At 34.6% G+C, this 12,553-nt stretch overlaps 1 protein-coding gene across 14 annotated transcripts in view; it reads right to left on the minus strand.

Moving 5' to 3' along the window:
* The window catches only part of Ptprd (protein tyrosine phosphatase receptor type D), a 2,207,759-nt gene that overhangs the window by 646,734 nt on the left and 1,548,472 nt on the right, over nucleotides 1–12,553 (minus strand). For all 14 annotated transcript variants that reach the window (XM_058579708.1, XM_058579705.1, XM_058579707.1 and 11 more), the window contains one exon: nucleotides 3,394–3,432. The gene's annotated coding sequence lies outside the window, so the exon portion shown is untranslated. The remainder of the gene's footprint in view (nucleotides 1–3,393; nucleotides 3,433–12,553) is intronic.

Here is a 12,553-nt window from a genome sequence, read left to right on the forward strand (position 1 = left end):
TTCAGCCTCTAGCTTCTGAAGAAAGATGACTGCTTAAAATGTAGTACTCAATTTGGCACAAATTATTTAAAGTTTAGAGACATAATAACATATGTCTCAAGATTGAGATATTACAACTGTTTCCCACAATTACCTTTTATCATGACTTATTATTAGAAATCTAAAATAGAATTTTTCAATGGAGGGGAAGTTCTTTTTTGTATTCTGTGTAAAAATGTATGTAAATCTGGGTGCATGTGAGTAAATGTGTGTATGAAGGGTAGAAAGAGGACCCTTTGTTGATTTTTTATTCAACATGCTAACAATATAAAATCAGCTTGTTGAACTAAAGAACAAAACAGATATGCTTTTATGAAGTATATCAGAAGTAATTATTTTTAAAATTAAACATGCAAAAATCTACTTTAACTTTTTTCTAGTACTTTCATTTTTTAAAAGGTTAAACAGACTGGAGTCTCAAGGGACTACTCAAATGAACATTTGTATATAATAATTTTTTTTGACTTATTTAAAGTTTAGAGAGATAATAACATGCCTTAAGAATAATCAGGCCAATTCAGATGAAGCATGGATTTGACACAATCAACAGAAAAACAAAGGGCACTTAGGAAAAACAAAATCATTGTTTTTTGATTATGAAAAGTAATGCCAGTAAGAAGAAGAGATGCAGGACCTAGGGTTTTTCCCATGTTAAACTACTGTAGACATTCAGAGATGGGTCTTGAAGACACTTGGGGAAGGACTTAAAGAATCCTGCTGTCAGGCCAAGGAGGAAAGTGTTGTAGGTTTTTCATTGAATTACTTAAAAGTGCCTTCCCATAAGGCTTGTCCAGGGCACAACTTGAGACATCTCACTGCATCCCTTTGACAGTTCTCATTCTCTTGGAAAGTAGCAATACCTCTTGCCCTCCCTTTAAATATTTGTCTCCTCCACTAAACATTTTCTCTACACCAGTGTGATTTTACCCGTGGGTAAAATCACTGTGATTATTTTCTCCCAGATATTTGCATTGAAAATATTACATTTCTTTAAGGAAGACAGTAAGGTACATTTGTAATGTACATGAGATGTGGAGAGAGTTCTGGGTTCCAATACCAGCTTCTTTTCTTTTTTGTGTTTCCTCAGTCATATTACCATGCTTTCCTGAGAATCATCTGGAAAATGGGGACAATCAGATATTCCTTCGGAGCCATCTGTGAATTATACGAGACAATGTATGTAAAACTACCTAGACTAGTACTAGTAAAATGGGGGAGAGGGCCCCAGTTTTATTTCATTAGAGAAATGTAGGACATGAGCAGCAGGTGGAGTTTTTTATGAGACTTAAAGACATTTTCCTGTACTCCAGATATAGAGCCACGAGGGTGATGACTAAAGCTTTTAAATGATGGGTTAATCTACCCTCAAAATAACTTTTAAAATGGTAAAGTTGAATCACAAGTACAAACACCTGCAGCAATTCTTACAAACTCATTTGTGTGGCTCGTGGGACTTTGGGCAGGAGCCTGTAAGAAGCCAGAATTCAAGCCTTCCTACTTATGTCATTCAGCACTGTGGACCAAATACTTTCAGATGGATAACTTGTTCAAATGCCACAGCACTCTTGTGAGTTGGTAGTATTGTCCTTATTTTGAACATGGAAATATTGAGGTTCAGGGAGATTAAGTGGCTCTTAATGGTGGTGCTGGGATTTCACCCAGTATTTTGGATTCAGAGTCAATGGGAGCTTTTCCTCTGTACCTGCTCTATGGGTGTGAACTCTATTGAACTCTGCTCTATGCGTATGAAAACTAATGGTTACGAAAAATAGTAGGAATGACCGCTTTATACATCATGGATCAGATGTAAGCAAGAAATGTCCCCTAACACATTTCAATTATTAAGGAGTACTTCTGTCTTGCCACTAAGTGATTATCACATTACAGTCACCATAAACTGATGAGCAGCAACAACAACCATGAACCTAGAACTATATTTCCCCAAATGCGGCTGCTGCATAGAATTTCCTACTTACCTGCCAAGGAAAAGGGAGGTTATCTTGATCTTTGTGGTTTATATTTTGTAGCAGAAAAACTCAATTCTACAGTTTTCTTGGTAAATCTATATGTTATAATCAAGATCCACACTACTGTTAACCTTTCCTTTGCCAGCAAATAGCAATTACAGGATAACTACTGGTAATTCTAGGGCTTTGTGTCCCTGAATGTGGGAGTGATTTAAACTGTTCTGACAGTAAAATTTGAATTGTTTAACATATACTTTCTGCAAATTAGAACTACATTTTAATGACTTATTTCACCTCCCTAAGTGCATAATTTTAACTTTTTTTAGACATCAAATGATTTCCTGAATACAGAAAATTTAGAATACTAGTAAGACAACTTGGAATAAATCAGGAAAGATTTTCTTCACTTAAATATGGCTTAAATTGAGTATAAAGCAGGATTCTCAGAAACATCAAATAATTGCATGATGACAAGAATTTTTTCTTTTTCAATGAAATAGATAAAAATATTCAATGCTTCCATTTTTAAAATGTTCACAGTGTAGTTTCAATGAACTAAATTGTCAAATAAGCTAAATAGCAAAAATTAAAAATGGAACTTTTTTGGTCTACTATCTTTTACTACTCTTTTCTTCTTAAGTGAATCGAATTACATATCCTGACTCCACGTTTTTTTTTAGCTTCCGACCTCTGCTATCTGTAAGAATTCCACCTCTATTTTCTTCTTTCCAAATGTTGAGAGTGACATATATGTTATCTATTTACTTATTGTATTTGTTAACTGTCCACTCCCTTTGTTCATATGGAGATAACCCTTCTTTCTTCCTACTTATTATTTCTCTTTTAGTTCTCTGCTTGCCTTTGATGACTAAACTTTCTCTTTCTACTTCATTGGTGGAAGGCTCTTCTCTCATCATTCCAACCCATCTTATTCAAACATTGCATGAATCTCAGACTCTGTAGTGGCAATAAAGGTGCTACATGGCGTAGAGATGGAGAAACACCCACTGATCTATTCTACTCATAGGCTGGAGGCCAGAATAGGATAATTATAGCATTGTACATCTTGTAAAGCAAGAATTACCTTGCACAAATTCACTCTGTAGATCCACAATCACTCTTGACAATAGAAACCTAACTATTGCCTCAGACTTGAAATTTCACTTTTATGTCTGCCTACCATGTACAGAAAATTCATCTAGTTTTTTTTTGACTGCAAATAATATTAAATTATCAAAAGTCTACTTTTATTCCTCAAGCTCCATAATAAAATTGATAACACTTTTTAAAAGAAGTACAAACTACAGTACTAAAGAAACACCACTAAGTAATAAAACAAAGAAAATCTGAAAGTCAGGCAAAAACCCCAGCATTTTTTAAATCTTACTTGTTCCTTAGATCCCACGGGTGTTCAGCAGACGTCTCCCTAAACAAAAAAAGAAATGTGATAACAATTAAAGTGAAAATGGTGCTACTGAAATACTGCTCATTATGTGATGCATGTTTATATTACTTAACTAGTGGAAAATGTCAAATTCTAACAAGAAGTGAAATTCGTTGTATTTTGGCATTTTCCTTCACACTCATTGTGTAAAGATCAGTTTAAAATATTTCCTTTAAAACAACAGGAAGCAAAATATGCTCTGATTATTCTGGAGAGAAGAATGATAGCTTAAAAATATTTAGTATACTTCATAATCAAAATTGTATGTAATGTGAAATAAATAACATATAGAGCCATCAATATTATTAAATAAAAATTTGTGTTGGAAAAAATCTATGAAAAATCCTTCCAAAATAAAACATTATTTGCATTATCAACTTTTGTTAAGATTTAGTATTTTTGGTAAACATACATAAAACCCACTGAATTGCTTTGAATAATGTCATAGTCTCTCTAGAAAGACAGAATCTTTCAAACTATGATGATAACATTTTTTAAAAAGTGGGGAGGAATTTAGATTTTAAAATTCATCTAGGGAAAAGTCTTGTTAAAATTGTAAGTAAAAACCTGAAAGTTTATTATCAATATAAGTATTTTTTTAGGATTGAGAGAGTTGCAAGTCCATTAAAGTGTCATAGTGTTTCAGGATATTTATTTACTTATTTATATGTTTGTTTATTTATTGATTGATTGATTGATTGTACTGGGGATTGAACCCAGGGGCTCTCAATCACCGAGTCATATTTCCAGCCTTTTTAAAATATTTTATTTAGATACAAGTCTTGCTGAGTTGCTTAAGGCCTCACTAAATTGCTGAGGCTGGTTTTGAACTCGTGATTTTCTGCCTCAGCCTCCTGAACCGCTGGGATTATATGCATGTCACCACAGCAGACGACTTTTGTAATTTACGTCACTCTACAAACTGGATAATCATCTTCATATTTTCCTAATGATTTTTTGGTATACTTGTTCACTCTGAGTTTTTTAAATTTTTTTCTTTTTGAAATAGTGAAAATGGAAAAATTAATTTGGACTCTATGTCAGTAATTTGGGCAAGTGGAGGTATTTATTTAGCTAAAATTTGGAAAATGCCAATTGATTTGCGTGATATTGAGAATATCAGTGATGGTCTATAGACATGGATACGGAAAGGAAAAAGGAGGCATTAACATGTCCATTACCAATTTTGTAGAATTGATGGCTGTATTTGTTATCTTGATTGCGGTGATGACTTTGTAAGTATATACATGCGTCCAAACTCATCAAATAGTTTGCTTTAACATGTATAGTATATTATATATCATTTATACCTTAAAAAACTTTTTTTGGCACCAGAGATTAAACCCAGGGGTGTTTAACCATTGAACCACATCCCTGGACTTTTTTATTTTTTATTTTGAGATAGGGTCTCACTAAGCTGCTTAGGCCTTCACTAAGTTGCTGAGGGTATCTTTGAACTTAGAATCCTCCTGCCTCAGCCTTCTGAGCACTGGAATTACAGGTATGCTTCATTTATATCTTAATAAAGCTCTAACAAAAATTTGAAGGATGCATAATATTTATTTAATATAGAACATGACATGTATGGATAAACCATTGAAAAAATTAGTGGGGATGGTATTGTTGCAATTTTTTCTTTTTAAAGATTATCTGGTTGCTGTATCATGACAGGTTGAGGACACAGTGATTGGAAGCAGTGGTCAAATTTTGTTAAGGAGATGTGGACAACCATATTGGCAGTGAAGATAGAGGATGCTAGACTGAATATTGACATGGTTTGTAGGTACAAAGAAGAGGCTGGTTGAGGGCACTGGATGTGAGGATAAGACAGAGTAGGGAACCAAGAATGATGGCCAGGTTCTGGCTTATGGAGTGGATATATGTAGGTGAATTTCCCAAAATGTTAAAGATCTGGAATATAAGATTTAAGGAGAATAGAAGAGTTCCATTATGGACATATTATGGTTTACAATGCCTGTGAGTCAACCAAGTGGAAATGTTAAGTTGGGTAAAAATTTCTAGAACTCAGAGGAAAAGTTCAAGTTATACAAGTAATTTTGAGAATTGCCAGTATATAAATGAGAATGAACAACTGATATAGAATGGAGGTACAGGTTATTGAATGGGAATAGACAGAAGAATCTAGAGTTGAGATACTACATAACTTATCTTCTTGGATGTTTATACTTCTCCAATCTCTTAGATACCAGAATGATGGTGAAAAGGAATTCTATGAGACAAAAGCTAATTTCTGATTTCTTATGCTCCTTAGAGAATACTTTCTGATGTTTATATTTAAAAGCCCACAATGTAGGCAGGAAAGAAAATTATTATGAATTTCTTCCAGTTTAACCTTTAAATAATCCTCAAAGACACTTGGATATCTAATTAATTATTTAAAAGATTTTTAATCACACCAAAGTATATCTGTCAAATAAACTTGATATATCTATTTTTTTCTGTTAGTGTATATTTTGTAAGTTCAGTAATGGTATCATGTTTTAATTTTTGCTTTTTTTCTATGACTATTTATAAATGATTTATTGTTCTTCTACAATATTGGTAGGTGCTGCATAGTTATTTTAAACTTTAATTTTATGGATAAAACATAAATTGTTAGACCAGTCAAAGAAGTTGTTTTTTTTTGTGTGTGTGTGTGTGTGTGTGCTAGGTTTGAACCTAGGGTCTTGTACAAGCTACATAAGCACTCTATCACTGAATTACATCCCCAGTCCCATCACTACAGTGTTTTATTATCTGTTCACCATTTCATGTGACCCATAATAATTTGGGATTAAGTAACGAAGATATCCTGGTGGAAAATGAATGAGCTTTGAACATATATTTACCATGAAATGATGTTGGACAAGTTGATTAATTCCTCAAAAATTAGTTTCCTTTTCAGAAAAAAAATAGATATCAAAATGAAAGCAATACTCATGTTTGAGAATGTGAAATTACCAAAATATAATGGGTATGTAGCTCATATCATCATTTATTTATCCAACAAGTATATTTGGACATTTACCATGAGTTCCCTTTCTAGATGCTCAGAGTTAGAGTCTGAAGAAAAATAGCCAAAATTTCTGCACAGGTAAAGATTATATGCTTATGGATAAAACAGGCAATAAACAGCAAAGGCAAATAGATAGACAGAGATGGCAGATGAAAGATAATCAGAGAGATGGATGGATGTGTTTTTCAATGTAACTAAGAGCCATGAAGATCACAAAACCCAGGAATGTGGCAGCAAATGGGCAGTGCTGGGTGATGCTGTACAATAAGTCAGGAAGATCTTCCTGAAAGGGAGTAATCTGAGCTGAAACCTGAATAATAGAAAGAAAAATGAAAGGAAAGGGTAGAGACTTCTGGAAAGAGCATTTAAGTGCAGAGCCTCTGACTCAGGGACAAGCTTCAGTGTTTGAAGAACACCAGTGTGTCCAGTGTGGTTAGAACACAGTGAGCCAGAAATAGCTTGGCATGAAAAGGGTGGAAGAGGAGGTGTAGGCCAGATCTTAGATTATATAAGGCTTTGTAAGACACAGTAAGGAGTTGGCCTCGGAGAGATAACAGGGAGCTACCATGAGGATGGTGAAAAATTGAGCTGGTTATATATTTAAAAGTTCAGGAAACAGGGTCTTTGTCTACATGTCACACAGCAAGCTAATCATTAAGTTCAGTCTCCTGTTCAAACTCTGATTAGGTTTAGCATCTCTAGTTTGTTACTATCCATAATGTTAATTTTTTTTTCATCATTTAGGCCTAAAGTTGATGACTGCTCTTGATTTTTTTTTTTTTTTGGTTTCTATTTCTTTTCTTAAGTCATTTGCAAGTTTCCTGCATTGGTTTTAATACGAAGGAAGGGTTTTAAAAAACTAGCTTTATCTGGGATTATAGTTCTGAAATCCAAACTGCTTTAACAAGAACTATAATTAAGAGACACCTTTATAGCTTGCTCATTCTCTAATTACCCCATGCATCAAACCCCTCCCTTTTAAACTGGCCTTTCCTATTTTCCTACTCACATACTTTAAGTTTACCAGCCCCTACCACCACCACCAAAAAAAAAAAAAAAAAAAAAAAGCTGGCTTCAACTGACATTCTACAAATAAATCTCTCCTTCTGAAGCCATGTCTCCTGAACTACATTTTTTTTCTTGCCTGTTTGAGCCTCATCTGCTTGAGTGTCTGTGTCTTTTTCCCAGGTACAGCTTTTCTGCTTGACTGGATACTCCATCTCTGTCCTTGGCCCTGGTACCTGCTCTGTCTGATGCTCCTCCAATTTGCTTTTTCAGATGGTACCTAAGCATTCCTGTACAACATCTGTCATACATCCTGAATTTTGTCCAGCCCATTTCCTACCCATCCCTCTACTTTTCTTGTTGGATTTACCAAATATAACTATCAACCTTGATAGAGTTTGTTTCTCCACCTGGGACTCTGCCTGCATTTAAATTAACAACAACCTTATCTGTAAGAAGAATAAATAGACAATCAATGCATTTTCAGGTGAGGATCTATCCATTTTACATGAATTAATGCATAGAAAACAAATCCTAAAAAATGCACATGCACACTATACACTCTAATTTCATTCTCAGTCATCCAGAAGCTTTAAGAAATTGAATTTGAGAAACATTTTTTTTCTAAATTACTCTTGTAAATATTATAAGGTTTGGATGTTAGCATCAGACTTACTAATAGGAAGATTATAGTGTAATTTTAAATAATGGTAAGGGACTTTCGCCATATTTGTTTCTATAATGCCAGTGCTTGAACAGTATATTTTTATCATGAAAACTTCAAGAGCTCTCAATAAAATTAGAATACATCTGAAAAGTCCTATCATTCACCTTGAATGTACTTTGGGTTACAACATGGGACAAATAGGTCTGAAGGGAGACTAGGGTGTTTGGTGATGGTGGAGTTTGAATAAGTGCAGACTCCACTTACTTTATAATTTTATGTACTATCTGCTTTGTTAAACTTAGCCTTCCTTTTTTTATTGCACTATTGATTCTTGCCCTTCACACTAAAGACCATTTGGCTACTAATAGTTTCTATCTTATATAAAGTGGTAGTAAATTATAAACAGATCCCTTGTGATGAAAGAAATATTATCCACATTGAACTTCTTTACCCTCTACACCAGGACTCATTACTTTAATCTGTAATTCTTTGTGTGAAATCTCATCATGGGTTCCTCAGGTATGTAAATGTATAACCCACCATTGCATTTATCATTCCTGACAAAGAATTTGCCTCAGCCTTTAAACACATCCACAGAGTAATTGTACAAAACTTTCCCATCCCAAATTGATGTTGGAGCTCCCTTATCAAATCACTTTTTTTTCAACACATTCTTTTATTAAATCTTCTAAATATGTTTCTGAGAATTTCTCCATACTGATAAGATAATCAGGCAATATTTGTTGGAGCTCACTAAATTATGTCTTCCATAATGCTATTATGCTCACTATATTTCAGATATCAATATTCTCATTGCTTCACATACAAATAAATTATAGAGCTAAAATTATACTAGCTTCACTCAACTTTCCATTTAGTGTACGTTACTCTTCTATTCTTGATACTTCTTTTACCCTTCTTAAATAAGAATAGTGTTTCATTTTGGAGAATGAATTTTCAATGAAAACTATAAAGTTAAACTTAAAACAATATTATTATACAGCATGTCATCATAGCCAATTGGCGAATTATATGACTGCTGACTGATAAATTCTGTTTATTTATATTATAGTAACTACAGGTTATTATCTGCCATCAACAAATATTTATTGTGTCCTCTTCATGAAAGACATTCTGCTAAATAATATGAGGGACAGAGAGAAGTGACAGGGTACAAAATTTTGACAATCTGAAGAGGATGTGATGCATTAATTATAAAAAGGAGCACATGGGAAATGCCAGCTAATTAGTACAGCTCATTGCATCTCATGAGATGAAATCATAAACTTGTTGCCCAGTAGGGTTAAAATTTAAGCTGGGGGAGTCTTGAGATGTGATCAGGATTTAATTTTATTGAAAGAAGGAGAGAGAGAAAGATAAAAGCATGAACAAAGAATGGAAAGGACAGGTAGAATATAGAGCAGCATTGTCCAATGTGGTAGTCACTGGCCACATATGGCTATTGAGCTCTTCAACTGTAGCTAATCTGAACTGAGATGCATGATTTCAAAGACTTAGCATGGAAAACACCGTGAACTTTTAATACTAGCCATTATATAGAAAAATGATAATATTTGGAATATATCAGGTTAAACACAACATTAATTATTAACATTAATTATTAAAATTAATTTCCTGTGTTCATTTTTACATTTTATAATGTGGTTTCAAGGGAATTTAAGTTACATACATGGTTCACATTTGTGAGTTGGCATTATATATCTGTTGGATGACATTAAGCTATTTATTTTTTGTAAGGAGACTGCAGTTATTAAACATGCATTTTTAGGAAAAAATTTCAGACTTAAAAGTGATGACTGCTTAGGAAAAGCTCAAGACTACAAATATGGAGAAATTGAGGGTCCTCACACGAGGTGACAAGGGCTGAATGAAGTGGTGGAGAAGAAAGATGACAGGGTGATATGCAGTATTTTGGTGTCTGGTTACTTAACAACATATTATCTGAGATCATTCCTACTGCCAGAGACATTACAAAAGAAGGCTTTTGGAATAACGAACTCCAATGAAAACCATAGAGTTAGGAAGAGGGAAGAATCACATATCTTGATACTATAAACTGAGGAGACAGGAAGAATGATGAAGGAATTTGGTGGGAGTAGCTGTTTTGTAGAGTGGAGGATTTGAAGCCTGGAAATGTATAGTAAGGGTGGAACTCTGATGATGATTAATCTCTCAGTGGAATGAAGAACGTAAGGAACAGGCAGATGGCGTCTGAAACGATGGTGGGGCATCCATGAATAGACACACTTTAAGGCTTTGGTAGAATGGAAGTGGAATTCAGGGGTAGAAAGGGTCAAATTGATGACAGAGATTTGATGACAGAGTTAAAGAGCAACAGTGCAATTCAGGTGACAATTTGATGAACCATGGGGAACACTGACATGGTTGGAGGAGACTGTTCCACAAAGACAAATTCATCAATCACAAAAATGGGAAGAGAAAAAAAAAAGTGTGGGATCATGAAGCCTAAGGAAGAAAGAGAATCAAGAAGGAAGAACCAGCCAACAGAATGTCTTTAAGAAGGGTATTAAAGAAAGTAGATGGCATTTTATTATTTATATCAAAATATTACCTGGCAGAAATACAGCCCTCAACTATGAAATCTAAGAAACACCAGATGTTCCATGAACTGTCTTATTACTTTTGGATCACTGGACCACTTAGGCTTTTCTCCAGATGTTTGTGTTTTTCTCAGTCTCTGGTAAGTACACCTATCCTATAAGCTTCCTTCCAAAGAGGGTCAGATTTATTGTTTCCTGTAGCATTTAATATCTGCATACTCAATCAACACTTATCACTGACAGACTAATATTATTATCTTTTTTGTACATACCAAGTCTTCTGGCTCAAAAGCTGTTTTTTGTTCTCCATCTGGCTGCCTCTCTAGGATTGCCCTTAATGCTTAAAATATACCATGCATAGAGGAAACAGAGCCAATAAAGAAAAAAGCAGAGCCAAGGCTAGCACGAATAATTGATCTGGGCTGCTGAGAGTCACGGTGCTCCCAAGAACCCACACCTCATCCTTAGTTTTTCATTTCCCCACCAGTTTTTATTCATGATTCTCTTCAGGACCTTTACTATTTAAGAGTAGAAAGCACATTTATTCACTTAACAAATTGCTAAGATATTTAGAAGGTTGTAAAAAGGAATCCTACATGCATCTCGCATACTCTCAATTATAATTTACATGCATATCTTCCATGCTTAAATGTCAGATTCTCGAGGAAAGGTTCAGTTATTATTCAGCTAGTAATATTTGCATTCTTTATGCCTAAAAGTTTCTTGGTCAACTATCCATTCACACTTGTTTAATGTATATAGGAGTTAAATGAAAGTATGAATTCTTTTCTGAAGGAATTTATAGACTGAGTAGTAAAGACAAAGTGTGTGCACAAATAACTAGAGTATAAACAGGAAAAAGGTACCTGGAAAAAGAAGTACTCAGATAAATACATACCAGGAAGTTAATTACAAGAGCACAAAATGCTCATAGAAGGTACTAGGAAGCTGGCATTGGAGCAAACCAGAGGAGGATGAAATTGGAGGGCTAAAGGGGCCATTTTTTTTTCCCAAGGAGAGGCTGCCCATTGGTCTTATTTGAAGATTTTAATTATTTCATAATTATGAATTATATTATGAAAACACCTTTTCTCCATGTCTGCTTAGTTTTTATTGGAACGCCTAAACATTTTTTTTTCTTTACCAAAAAGCTTTCTTCCCCATAAAAAATTGTACAATATGTAGCTGCAGAGCCGAGTTTTATTTTAAGGACAACGGCATTTTTACCTCCTGTTTTGCGTGAGGGTCTGTGGGTTGTAGGAGATGAGAAAAGAGAGTTCCCAGCTGCCACAGCCCAACAAAGCCCCTGAAAATGATGACTGCATCCATTTCTACCCAGTGCCGCATTCCGAAAGTGATCTTTTTGAAACAAAGATTGCAAATAGCTGCAGCTTCTCAAAACTGCAGTTGCTTTTCATAGTGCGGCGATGCTGTCTCTGTGCTGACGCAGCTCCCAGCACGGGAACCAGCCTGCCTTTGAACCCTTTAAGATACTTCGTTCCCAACAACATAAAGAGTATTACACAAAACAGAGGGGCCGTGTTTTTAATTATGTGAAATGGATGAAATGGGCAGACAGGAAGCAAAAAATGGCTATGAGGGAGAGAAATACAGATGTAATGCCTGCTTCTCCTTCCTCTGATCTCCTAGGGTTGTAGGTAATGTTCTGTACCTCTGGGCGATGCTCTGAGAAGATGTACATAGATAATGATGAGACATGGGTATCAGGAGAAAAAAAAGATATGATGGAATAGACATGATGTTTTCTGCCCCTTACCATGGTTGTGGGGTTTTATGTTTGTTTGTGTTTGTGCTTTTTTTTTTTTTACTTTG

The sequence above is a fragment of the Marmota monax genome, unplaced genomic scaffold (assembly GCF_021218885.2).
Source record: "Marmota monax isolate L192 unplaced genomic scaffold, Marmota_monax_Labrador192_F-V1.1 WCK01_AAM20220418_F8-fsc00124, whole genome shotgun sequence".
NCBI classification, from domain to species: domain Eukaryota; kingdom Metazoa; phylum Chordata; class Mammalia; order Rodentia; family Sciuridae; genus Marmota; species Marmota monax.